The following is a 12,073-nucleotide window of genomic DNA, read 5'->3' on the forward strand; positions in this document are numbered from 1 at the left end:
TAACACCCCTCTAATAGGACACACCTCTAATAAGACACACTTCTAATAAGACACACCTCTAATAGAACACAACTCTAATAGGACAAACCTCTAATAGGACACACCTCTAATAAGACACGCCTCTAATAGGACACACCTCTAATAGAACACAACTCTAATAGGACACACCTCTAATAGGACACACCTCTAATAGGACATACCTCTAATAGGTCACGCCTCTAATAGGACACAACTCTAATAGGACACACCTCTAATAGGACACACCTCTAATAGGACACATATCTTATAGGACACCCATCTAAAAGGATACACCTTTAATAGTATACACCTCTAAGACTGGGTTCACACAATAACATTTCTGAGCAGAATTCAGTTTTGAAATTCTGCTAGGAAATTCTGGTACTGGCAATGGGAATCTGCTGCACAGTGTACACTACAGAATTTATATGCAGATATTCCGACACTGAAATTCCGCCACCAAAAGAATGGACTTGTTGGTAACCCCTCCACAAACATTGCTGTCTATGCCGTTCTTGCACAGACTGATTCAGTCATCTGGCTGCACTCGAAATCTCCCGACAGAATTTTTCCAGCCGTGAATTCTATTGCGTTAACTGTCTAACAGGGCACACCTCTAATAGGACACGCCTCTAATAGGACATGCCTCTAATAGTACACACTTCTAACAGGGCTCACCTCTAATAGGACACACCTCCAAAAGGACACCTCTCTAATAAGACACACCTCTAATAGGACACACCTCTAATAAGACACAACTCTAATAAGACACACCTCTAATAAGACACACCTCTAATAGGACACACCTCTAATAAGACACACCTTTAATAAGACACACCTCTAATAGGACACACCTCTAATAAGACACAACTCTAATAGGACACACCACTAATAAGACACACCTCTAATAGGACACACCTCTAATAAGGACACACCTCTAATAAGACACACCTCTAATAGGACACACCTCTAATAAGACACAACTCTAATAGGACACACCACTAATAAGACACACCTCTAATAGGACACACCTCTAATAAGACACACCTCTAATAGGACACACCTCTAATAAGACACACCTCTAATAAGACACACCTCTAATAGGGCACACATATAATAGGACACACTTCTAACAGGGCTCACCTCTAATAGGACACACCTCCAAAAGGACACCTCTCTAGTAAGACACACCTCTAATAGGACACACCTCTAATAAGACACAACTCTAATAAGACACACCTCTAATAAGACACACCTCTAATAGGACACACCTCTAATAGGACACACCTCTAATAAGACACACCTCTAATAAGACACACCTCTAATAGGACATACCTCTAATAAGACACACCTCTAATAAGACACACCTCTAATAGGACACAACTCTAATAGGACACACCTCTAATAAGACACACCTCTAATAAGACATACCTCTAATAGGACACAACTCTAATAGGACACACCTCTAATAGGACACACCTCTAATAAGACACAACTCTAATAGGACACACCACTAATAAGACACACCTCTAATAGGACACACCTCTAATTAGGACACACTTCTAATAAGACACACCTCTAATAGGACACTCCTCTAATAAGACACACCTCTAATAAGACACACCTCTAATAGGGCACACATATAATAGGACACACCTCTAATAGGGCACACCTATAATAGGACACGCCTCTAATAGGACACACCTATAATAGGACATGCCTCTAATAGGACACGCCTCTAATAGGACACACTTCTAACAGGGCACACCTCTAATAGGACACACCTCTAATAAGACACACCTCTAATAGGACACAACTCTAATAGGACATACCTCTAATAAGACACACCTCTAATAAGACACACCTCTAATAGGACACAACTCTAATAGGACACACCTCTAATAGGACACACCTCTAATAAGACACAACTCTAATAGGACACGCCACTAATAAGACACACCTCTAATAGGACACACCTCTAATAAGACACACCTCTAATAAGACACACCTCTAATAGGGCACAAATATAATAGGACACACCTCTAATAGGGCACACCTATAATAGGACACGCCTCTAATAGGACACGCCTCTAATAGGACATGCCTCTAATAGGACATGCCTCTAATAGGACATGCCTCTAATAGGACACACTTCTAACAGGGCACACCTCTAATAGGACACACCTCTAATAAGACACACCTCTAATAAGACACACCTCTAATAAGACACAACTCTAATAGGACACACCTCTAATAAGGACACACCTCTAATAAGACACACCTCTAATAGGACACACCTCTAATAGGACACAACTCTAATAGGACACACCTCTAATAAGACACAACTCTAATAGGACACACCACTAATAAGACACACCTCTAATAGGACACACCTCTAATAAGACACATCTCTAATAAGACACGCCTCTAATAGGGCACACATATAATAGGACACACCTCTAAAAGGCACACCTATAATAGGACACGCCTCTAATAGGACACACGTCTAACAGGGCACACCTCTAATAGGACACACCTCTAATAAGACACACCTCTAATAAGACACACCTCTAATAGGGCACACCTATAATAGGACACACCTCTAATAGGGCACACCTATAATAGGACACGCCTTTAATAGGACACACTTCTAACAGGGCACACCTCTAATAGGACATGCCTCTAATAGGACACGCCTCTAATAGGACACACTTCTAACAGGGCTCACCTCTAATAGGACACACCTCTAATAGGACACACCTCTAATAAGACACAACTCTAATAGGACACATCACTAATAAGACATGCCTCTAATAGGGCACACTTATAATAAGACACACATCTAATAGGACACACCTCTAATAGGACACCTCTCTAATAAGACACAACTCTAATAGGACACACCACTAATAGAGCACACCTATAATAGGACACACCTCTAATAAGACACAACTCTAATAGGACACACCACTAATAAGACATGCCTCTAATAGGGCACACTTATAATAAGACACACATCTAATAGGACACGCCTCTAATAGGACACCTCTCTAATAAGACACACCTCTAATAGAGCACACCTATAATAGGAGACACCTATAATATGACACACCTCTAATAACACACAACTCTAATAGGACACACCACTAATAAGACACGCCTCTAATAGGGCACATCTATAATAAGACACGCCTCTAATAGGGCACATCTATAATAAGACACGCCTCTAATAGGGCACACCTATAATAAGACACACCTCTAAAAGGATACAATTTTAACCTTTCTAATAGGATACGACTTTAACTGTTATGAGCCAATAAGATTAATCTCTGTCCCCCCCCCCCCCCCCCCCATGTTTTTTTCAGAGCCTTTCTGGGATTTTTCAGTCCAGGCTGAAGGCAGGAGCCCGAGCTAGGCCTATCCTCCCTCCCATTGTTTTCCTTGTTTCTGTTGTTTTGTTGTAAATACATATTTCTTTTTACTTGTACTTCAAGTCACAGTAGCGGGTCATGAGAAAAAAGTTGTGGTTGTTAGGCTTAGCAAGCTGACTTGTCAGATTAGAAATAAAAGAAACAGCAGCAACACAGCAAAGAAAGGGTTACACTCAGCATTGAAACTGCTGATGCTCTCCCTCCTGCACAAAGCATGCCCTAATCCCCTGCCCCTACTTCCTGTGTTTCACTCTCTGTTACTAGAGACAGAATTCCCCAAACAACAGGCGGAGGGCTGCAGATAATAGGTAAGTGAGGCACCTAGTGGTCAAGACTTTAGTGCTGTTATTCTGGGGTAAAGATTCATTTTTGATAAGTGAATTGATTCACAGAAATGTTGGGAATCACATTGGATATGAAATGGAGGGGAGATAGTGATAGTGACCAGTTATGTCCTGCTTACGACTTTTTCTAGTTCTGCCATCTCATCTATCTTAATGATATAGTCACTTTCATTTGGGAGAGTCACAAGACATCAGCCATTAGTGAATTACCGTATTTTTCGCCGTATAAGACGCACTTTTTGTTCCCCAAAACTGGGGGGAAAAAGTCGGTGCGTCTTGTACGGCGAATACACCCCAATCGCGGCGGTCCCTGCGGCCATCAACGGCCGGGACCCGCGGCTAATACAGGACATCACCGATCGCGGTAATGCCCTGTATTAACCCTTCAGACGCGGCGATCAAAGCTGACTGCCGAGTCTGAAGGGAAAGTGACACTAACCCGGCTGTTCAGTCGGGCTGTTCGGGACCGCCGCGATTTCACCGCGGCGGTCCCGAACAGCCCGACTGAATAGCCGGGTTAGTGCTTACAGGACACCGGGAGGGACCTTACCTGCCTCCTCGGTGTCTTCTCCGTTCAGGGATCCCCTGTATGGCCGGCGCTCTCCTTCCTCGTCGTTGCGTACGTGCGTCGGCGTGCGTAACGACGTGATGGCGGTGACGGACAGCGAGGATACCCGGGCCGGCAGCAGAGACGTTCCGGAGCGACGGGGACACGGCGACAGTGATGGAGCGACATCCAGGGCAGCGGTGACGGTCCGGAGCGGCGGGGACACGTGAGTATTACCTCCTATGCAGTGGTCTTCAATCTGCGGACCTCCAGATGTTGCAAAACTACAACTCCCAGCATGCCCGGACAGCCAACGGCTGTCCGGGCATGCTGGGAGTTGTAGTTTTGCAACATCTGGAGGTCCGCAGGTTGAAGACCACTATTGGGTTCAAAATCTTTATTTTTTTAGATTTTGCCCCTAAAAATTGGGTGCGTCTTATACGCCGGTGCGTCCTATAGGATGAAAAATACGGTAATATGCAAATACCGAGAGTGGGGAACAATGTTGTTATTTATTTTGATCATCCATGATTTCAAAGTATCATATCCGAAAAACAAAAAAAACTAAACCTTTACGAAAACATTCAGCAAATTTAAAAATGTTGATCTTTTGGGCAGCTCTAGAGGGCTAAGAAAATGAATTCACGGTTAATTTGCAAAGGGGGAAGGGTTGCAGATATAAAAGGGTTAAATAAAAGCAATGACGATTTTTATGATGTTATTTATTTTGCATTTCTTGTTAATTATTTTTATCTGTCTGTATCCAGGACACAATTCATATGAGGTCGGCGGCTTAATCATTAACCAAGATTCTCCTTACAGCATGTAGTATCATTATATTATTATTATTATTATTAGCATCTTCATTTTAAATGATTTTGCCACTTTTAGTCAATCATCACTCATGGTCTTGTATTGTGTACAGTGCAGAAATACTGAGGGAAAATAGAACTTCTGAAGAGATTTTTCCTGCAGAATGTGAGAGAGATTTCCTCCAGTAGGTCAGTAACAGGAAAGGGCCCGACACAGTGCTGTATATCACAACATCTATTATCTCTATACTGTGACATCACTGTGTATTATCCCTGTACTGTGACATCACTGTGTGTATTATCCCTGTACTGTGACATCACTGTGTATATTATCCCTGTACTGTGACATCACTGTGTGTATTATCCCTGTACTGTGACATCACTGTGTATTATCCCTGTACTGTGACATCACTGTGTATATTATCTCTGTACTGTGACATCACTGTGTGTATTATCCCTGTACTGTGACATCACTGTGTATATTAGCTCTGTACTGTGACATCACTGTGTGTATTATCTCTGTACTGTGACATCACTGTGTGTATTATCCCTGTACTGTGACATCACTGTGTATTATCCCTGTACTGTGACATCACTGTGTATATTATTCCTGTACTGTGACATCACTGTGTATATTATCCCTGTACTGTGACATCACTGTGTATATTATCCCTGTACTGTGACATCACTGTGTATTTCCCTGTACTGTGACATCACTGTGTATATTATCTCTGTACTGTGACATCACTGTGTGTATTATCCCTGTACTGTGACATCACTGTGTATATTATCCCTGTACTGTGACATCACTGTGTATATTATCCCTGTACTGTGACATCACTGTGTGTATTATCCCTGTACTGTGACATCACTGTGTATATTATCTCTGTACTGTGACATCACTGTGTGTATTATCCCTGTACTGTGACATCACTGTGTATATTAGCTCTGTACTGTGACATCACTGTGTGTATTATCCCTGTACTGTGACATCACTGTGTGTATTATCCCTGTACTGTGACATCACTGTGTGTATTTTCCCTGTACTGTGACATCACTGTGTATATTATCCCTGTACTGTGACATCACTGTGTGTATTATCCCTGTACTGTGACATCACTGTGTATTATCCCTGTACTGTGACATCACTGTGTGTATTATCAATGTACTGTGACATCACTGTGGGTATTATACCTGTACTGTGACATCACTGTGTTATCCCTGTACTGTGACATCACTGTGTGTATTATCTCTGTACTGTGACATCACTGTGTATATTATCCCTCTACTGTGACATCACTGTGTGTATTATCCCTGTACTGTGACATCACTGTGTATATTATCTCTGTACTGTGACATCACTGTGTGTATTATCCCTGTACTGTGACATCACTGTGTGTATTATCCCTGTACTGTGACATCACTGTGTATTATCCCTGTACTGTGACATCTCTGTGTGTATTATCTCTTACGCCGAGCGCTCCGGGTCCCCGCTCCTCCCTGGAGCGCTCGCAGCATTTACCTGCTCGCAGCGCCCCGGTCAGACCCGCTGACCGGGAGCGCTGCGATAGTGTCCCTTGCAGGGATGCGATCCGCGATGCGGGACGCGCCCGCTCGCGGTTCGCATCCCAGCCTGCTTACCAGACCCGTTCCCCGTCTGTACAGTCCAGGCGCGCGCGGACCCGCTCCCTAGGGCGCGCGCGCCGGCTCTCTGCGATTTAAAGGGTCAGTGTGCCGCTGATTGGCGCCTGGCCCAAATTAGTGAAATCACCTGTGCACTGCTCTATATAACCTCACTTCCCCTTCCCTGTATTGCCGGATCTTGTTGCCTTGTGCCAGTGAAAGCGTTTCCTTGTATGTCCCTAGCCTGTGTTCCAGACCTCCTGCCGTTGCCCCTGACTACGATCCTTGCTGCCTGCCCTGACCTTCTGCTACGTCCGACCTTGCTCTTGCCTAATCCCTTGTACCGCGCCTGTCTCAGCAGTCAGTCGGGGGTTGAGTCGCTATCGGGTGGAACGACCTGGGGGTTACCTGCCGCAGCAAGTCCATCCCGCTTTGCGGCGGGCTCTGGTGAATACCAGTAACCCCTTAGACTCCGTTCCCCTGGTACGGCCCACGTCATCACCCCACTGACACAGAGAATCCACCATCAGTATCCTCACAGTATCCAGATCCTGACATTATCCCTGTACTGTGACATCACTGTGTGTATTATCTCTGTACTGTGACATCATTGTGTGTTATCCCTGTACTGTGACATCACTGTGTGTATTATCCCTGTACTATGACATCACTGTGTATATTATCCCTGTACTGTGACATCACTTTGTATATTATCTCTGTACTGTGACATCACTGTGTGTATTATCCCTGTACTGTGAAATCAATGTGTATATTATCTCTGTACTGTGACATCACTGTGTATATTATCCCTGTACTGTGACATCACTGTGTGTATTATCCCTGTACTGTGACATCACTGTGTATATTATCTCTGTACTGTGACATCACTGTGTATATTATCCCTGTACTGTGACATTACTGTGTGTATTATACCTGTACTATGACATCACTGTGTGTATTATCCCTGTACTGTGACATCACTGTGTGTATTATCCCTGTACTGTGACATCACTGTGTATATTTTCTCTGTACTGTGACATCACTGTGTATATTATCCCTGTACTGTGACATTACTGTGTGTATTTTCCCTGTACTGTGACATCACTGTGTATTATCCCTGTACTGTGACATCACTGTATATTATCCCTGTACTGTGAAATCACTGTGTATTATTCCTGTACTGTGACATCACTGTGTATATTATCCCTGTACTGTGACATCGCTGTGTATTATCCCTGTACTGTGATATCACTGTGTATTATCCCTGTACTGTGACATCCCTGTGTATATTATCCATGTACTGTGACATCACTGTGTGTATTATCCCTGTACTGTGACATCACTGTGTGTATTATCCCTGTACTGTGACATCACTGTGTATATTATCCTTGTACTGTGACATTACTGTGTGTATTTTCCCTGTACTGTGACATCACTGTATATTATCCCTGTACTGTGACATCACTGTGTGTATTATCCCTGTACTGTGACATCACTGTGTATATTATCCCTGTACTGTGACATCACTGTGTATTATCTCTGTACTGTGACGCCATTGTGTTTATTATCCCTGTACTGTGACATCACTGTGTGTATTATCCCTGTACTGTGACATCACTGTATATTATCCCTGTACTGTGACACCATTGTGTGTATTATCCCTGTACTGTGACATCACTGTGTATTATCCCTTTACTGTGACATCACTGTGTATATTATCCCTGTACTGTGACATCACTGTGTGTATTAGCCCTGTACTGTGACATCACTGTGTATATTAGCCCTGTACTATGACATCACTGTGTGTATTATCCCTGTACTGTGACATCACTGTGTGTATTATCCCTGTACTGGGACATCACTGTGTGTATTATCCCTGTACTGTGACATCACTGTGTATATTATCCCTGTACTGTGACATCACTGTGTATATTATCACTGTACTGTGACATCACTGTGTGTATTATCCCTGTACTGTGACATCACTGTGTATATTATCTCTGTACTGTGACATCACTGTGTATTATCCCTGTACTGTGACATCACTGTGTGTATTATCCCTGTACTGTGACATCACTGTGTATATTATCCCTGTACTATGACGCCATTGTGTGTATTATCCCTGTACTGTGACATCATTGTGTATATTATCTCTGTACTGTGACATGACTGTGTATTATCCCTGTACTGTGACGCCATTGTGTGTATTATCCCTGTACTGTGACATCACTGTGTATATTATCTCTGTACTGTGACATCACTGTGTGTATTATCCCTGTACTGTGACATCACTGTGTATATTATCTCTGTACTGTGACATCACTGTGTATTATCCCTGTACTGTGACATCACTGTGTGTATTATCCCTGTACTGTGACATCACTGTGTATATTATCCCTGTACTATGATGCCATTGTGTGTATTATCCCTGTACTGTGACATCATTGTGTATATTATCTCTGTACTGTGACATCACTGTGTATTATCCCTGTACTGTGACGCCATTGTGTGTATTATCCCTGTACTGTGACACCATTGTGTGTATTATCCCTGTACTGTGACATCACTGTATATTATCCCTGTACTGTGACATCACTGTGTGTATTATCTCTGTACTGTGACATCACTGTGTATATTATCCCTGTACTGTGACATCACTGTGTATTATGTCTGTACTGTGACGCCATTGTGTTTATTATCCCTGTACTGTGACTTCACTGTGTGTATTATCCCTGTACTGTGACATCACTGTATATTATCCCTGTACTGTGACACCATTGTGTGTATTATCCCTGTACTGTGACATCACTGTGTATTATCCCTGTACTGTGACATCACTGTGTATTATCCCTGTACTGTGACATCACTGTGTGTATTATCCCTGTACTGTGACATCACTGTTTTTATTATCCCTGTACTGGGACATCACTGTGTGTATTATCCCTGTACTGTGACATCACTGTGTGTGTTATCCCTTTATTGTGACATCACTGTGTATTATCCCTGTACTGTGACATCACTGTGTGCATTATCCCTGTACTGTGACATCACTGTGTATATTATCCCTGTACTGTGACATCACTGTGTATATTATCTCTGTACTGTGACATCACTTTGTATTATCCCTGTACTGTGACATCACTGTGTGTATTATCCCTGTACTGTGACATCACTGCGTATATTATCCCTGTACTGTGACGCCATTGTGTGTATTATCCCTGTACTGTGACATCATTGTGTATATTATCTCTGTACTGTGACATCACTGTGTATTATCCCTGTACTGTGACGCCATTGTGTGTATTATCCCTGTACTGTGACACCATTATGTGTATTATCCCTGTACTGTGACATCACTGTATATTATCCCTGTACTGTGACATCACTGTGTGTATTATCTCTGTACTGTGACATCACTGTGTATATTATCCCTGTACTGTGACATCACTGTGTATTATCTCTGTACTGTGACGCCATTGTGTTTATTATCCCTGTACTGTGACATCACTGTGTATTATCCCTGTACTGTGACGCCATTGTGTGTATTATCCCTGTACTGTGACACCATTATGTGTATTATCCCTGTACTGTGACATCACTGTATATTATCCCTGTACTGTGACACCATTGTGTGTATTATCCCTGTACTGTGACATCACTGTGTATATTATCCCTGTACTGTGACATCACTGTGTATATTATCCCTGTACTGTGACATCACTGTGTGTATTATCCCTGTACTGTGACATCACTGTGTATATTATCTCTGTACTGTGACATCACTGTGTGTATTATCCCTGTACTGTGACATCACTGTGTGTATTATCCCTGTACTGTGACATCACTGTGTGTATTATCCCTGTACTGTGACATCACTGTGTGTATTATCCCTGTACTGTGACATCAATGTGTATATTATCCCTGTACTGTGACATCACTGTGTATTATCTCTGTACTGTGACGCCATTGTGTTTATTATCCCTGTACTGTGACATCACTGTGTGTATTATCCCTGTACTGTGACATCACTGTGTATATTATCCCTGTACTGTGACATCACTGTGTATATTATCCCTGTACTGTGACATCACTGTGTATTATCTCTGTACTGTGACGCCATTGTGTTTATTATCCCTGTACTGTGACATCACTGTGTGTATTATCCCTGTACTGTGACATCACTGTGTATATTATCCCTGTACTGTGACATCACTGTGTGTATTATCCCTGTACTGTGACATCACTGTGTGTATTATCCCTGTACTGTGACATCACTGTGTGTATTATCCCTGTACTGTGACATCACTGTGTGTATTATCCCTGTACTGTGACATCACTGTGTGTATTATCCCTGTACTGTGACATCACTGTGTTTATTATCCCTGTACTGTGACATCACTGTGTGTATTATCCCTGTACTGTGACATCACTGTGTATATTATCCCTGTACTGTGACATCACTGTGTATATTATCCCTGTACTGTGACATCACTGTGTATTATCTCTGTACTGTGACGCCATTGTGTTTATTATCCCTGTACTGTGACATCACTGTGTGTATTATCCCTGTACTGTGACATCACTGTGTATATTATCCCTGTACTGTGACATCACTGTGTGTATTATCCCTGTACTGTGACATCACTGTGTGTATTATCTCTGTACTGTGACATCACTGTGTAATATCCCTGTACTGTGACATCACTGTGTGTATTATCCCTGTACTGTGACATCACTGTGTATATTATCCCTGTACTGTGACATCACTGTGTATTATCCCTGTACTGTGACATCACTATGTGTATTATCCCTGTACTGTGACATCACTGTGTATATTATCCCTGTACTGTGACATCACTGTGTGTACTGTATTATCCCTGTACTGTGACATCACTGTGTGTATTATCCCTGTACTGTGACATCACTGTGTATATTATCCCTGTACTGTGACATCACTGTGTATTATCCCTGTACTGTGACATCACTGTGTATATTATCTCTGTACTGTGACATCACTGTGTATATTATCCCTGTACTGTGACATCACTGTGTATTATCCCTGTACTGTGACATCACTGTGTATATTATCCCTGTACTGTGACATCACTGTGTATTATCCCTGTACTGTGACATCACTGTGTATATTATCCCTGTACTGTGACATCACTGTGTATATTATCCCTGTACTGTGACATCACTGTGTGTATTATCCCTGTACTGTGACATCACTGTGCATATTATCCCTGTACTGTGACATCACTGTGTGTATTATCCCTGTACTTTGACATCACTGTGTAT

At 42.4% G+C, this 12,073-nt stretch overlaps 1 protein-coding gene across 17 annotated transcripts in view; it reads left to right on the plus strand.

Annotated features, from left to right (window-relative positions):
• The window catches only part of LOC130272929 (protachykinin-1-like), a 180,428-nt gene that overhangs the window by 138,548 nt on the left and 29,807 nt on the right, over nucleotides 1–12,073 (plus strand). For 7 of the 17 annotated variants that reach the window (XM_056518951.1, XM_056518950.1, XM_056518945.1 and 4 more), the window contains one exon: nucleotides 5,266–5,341. The exons of 8 other annotated variants lie outside the window; for them this stretch is intronic. The gene's annotated coding sequence lies outside the window, so the exon portion shown is untranslated. Of the gene's footprint in view, nucleotides 1–3,391; nucleotides 3,758–5,265; nucleotides 5,342–12,073 lie in introns of those variants that run through there. 2 more of the 17 variants (XM_056518952.1, XM_056518948.1) reach the window with 2 other exon arrangements.

Source organism: Hyla sarda, chromosome 5 (assembly GCF_029499605.1).
Source record: "Hyla sarda isolate aHylSar1 chromosome 5, aHylSar1.hap1, whole genome shotgun sequence".
Classification (NCBI taxonomy): Eukaryota; Metazoa; Chordata; class Amphibia; order Anura; family Hylidae; genus Hyla; species Hyla sarda.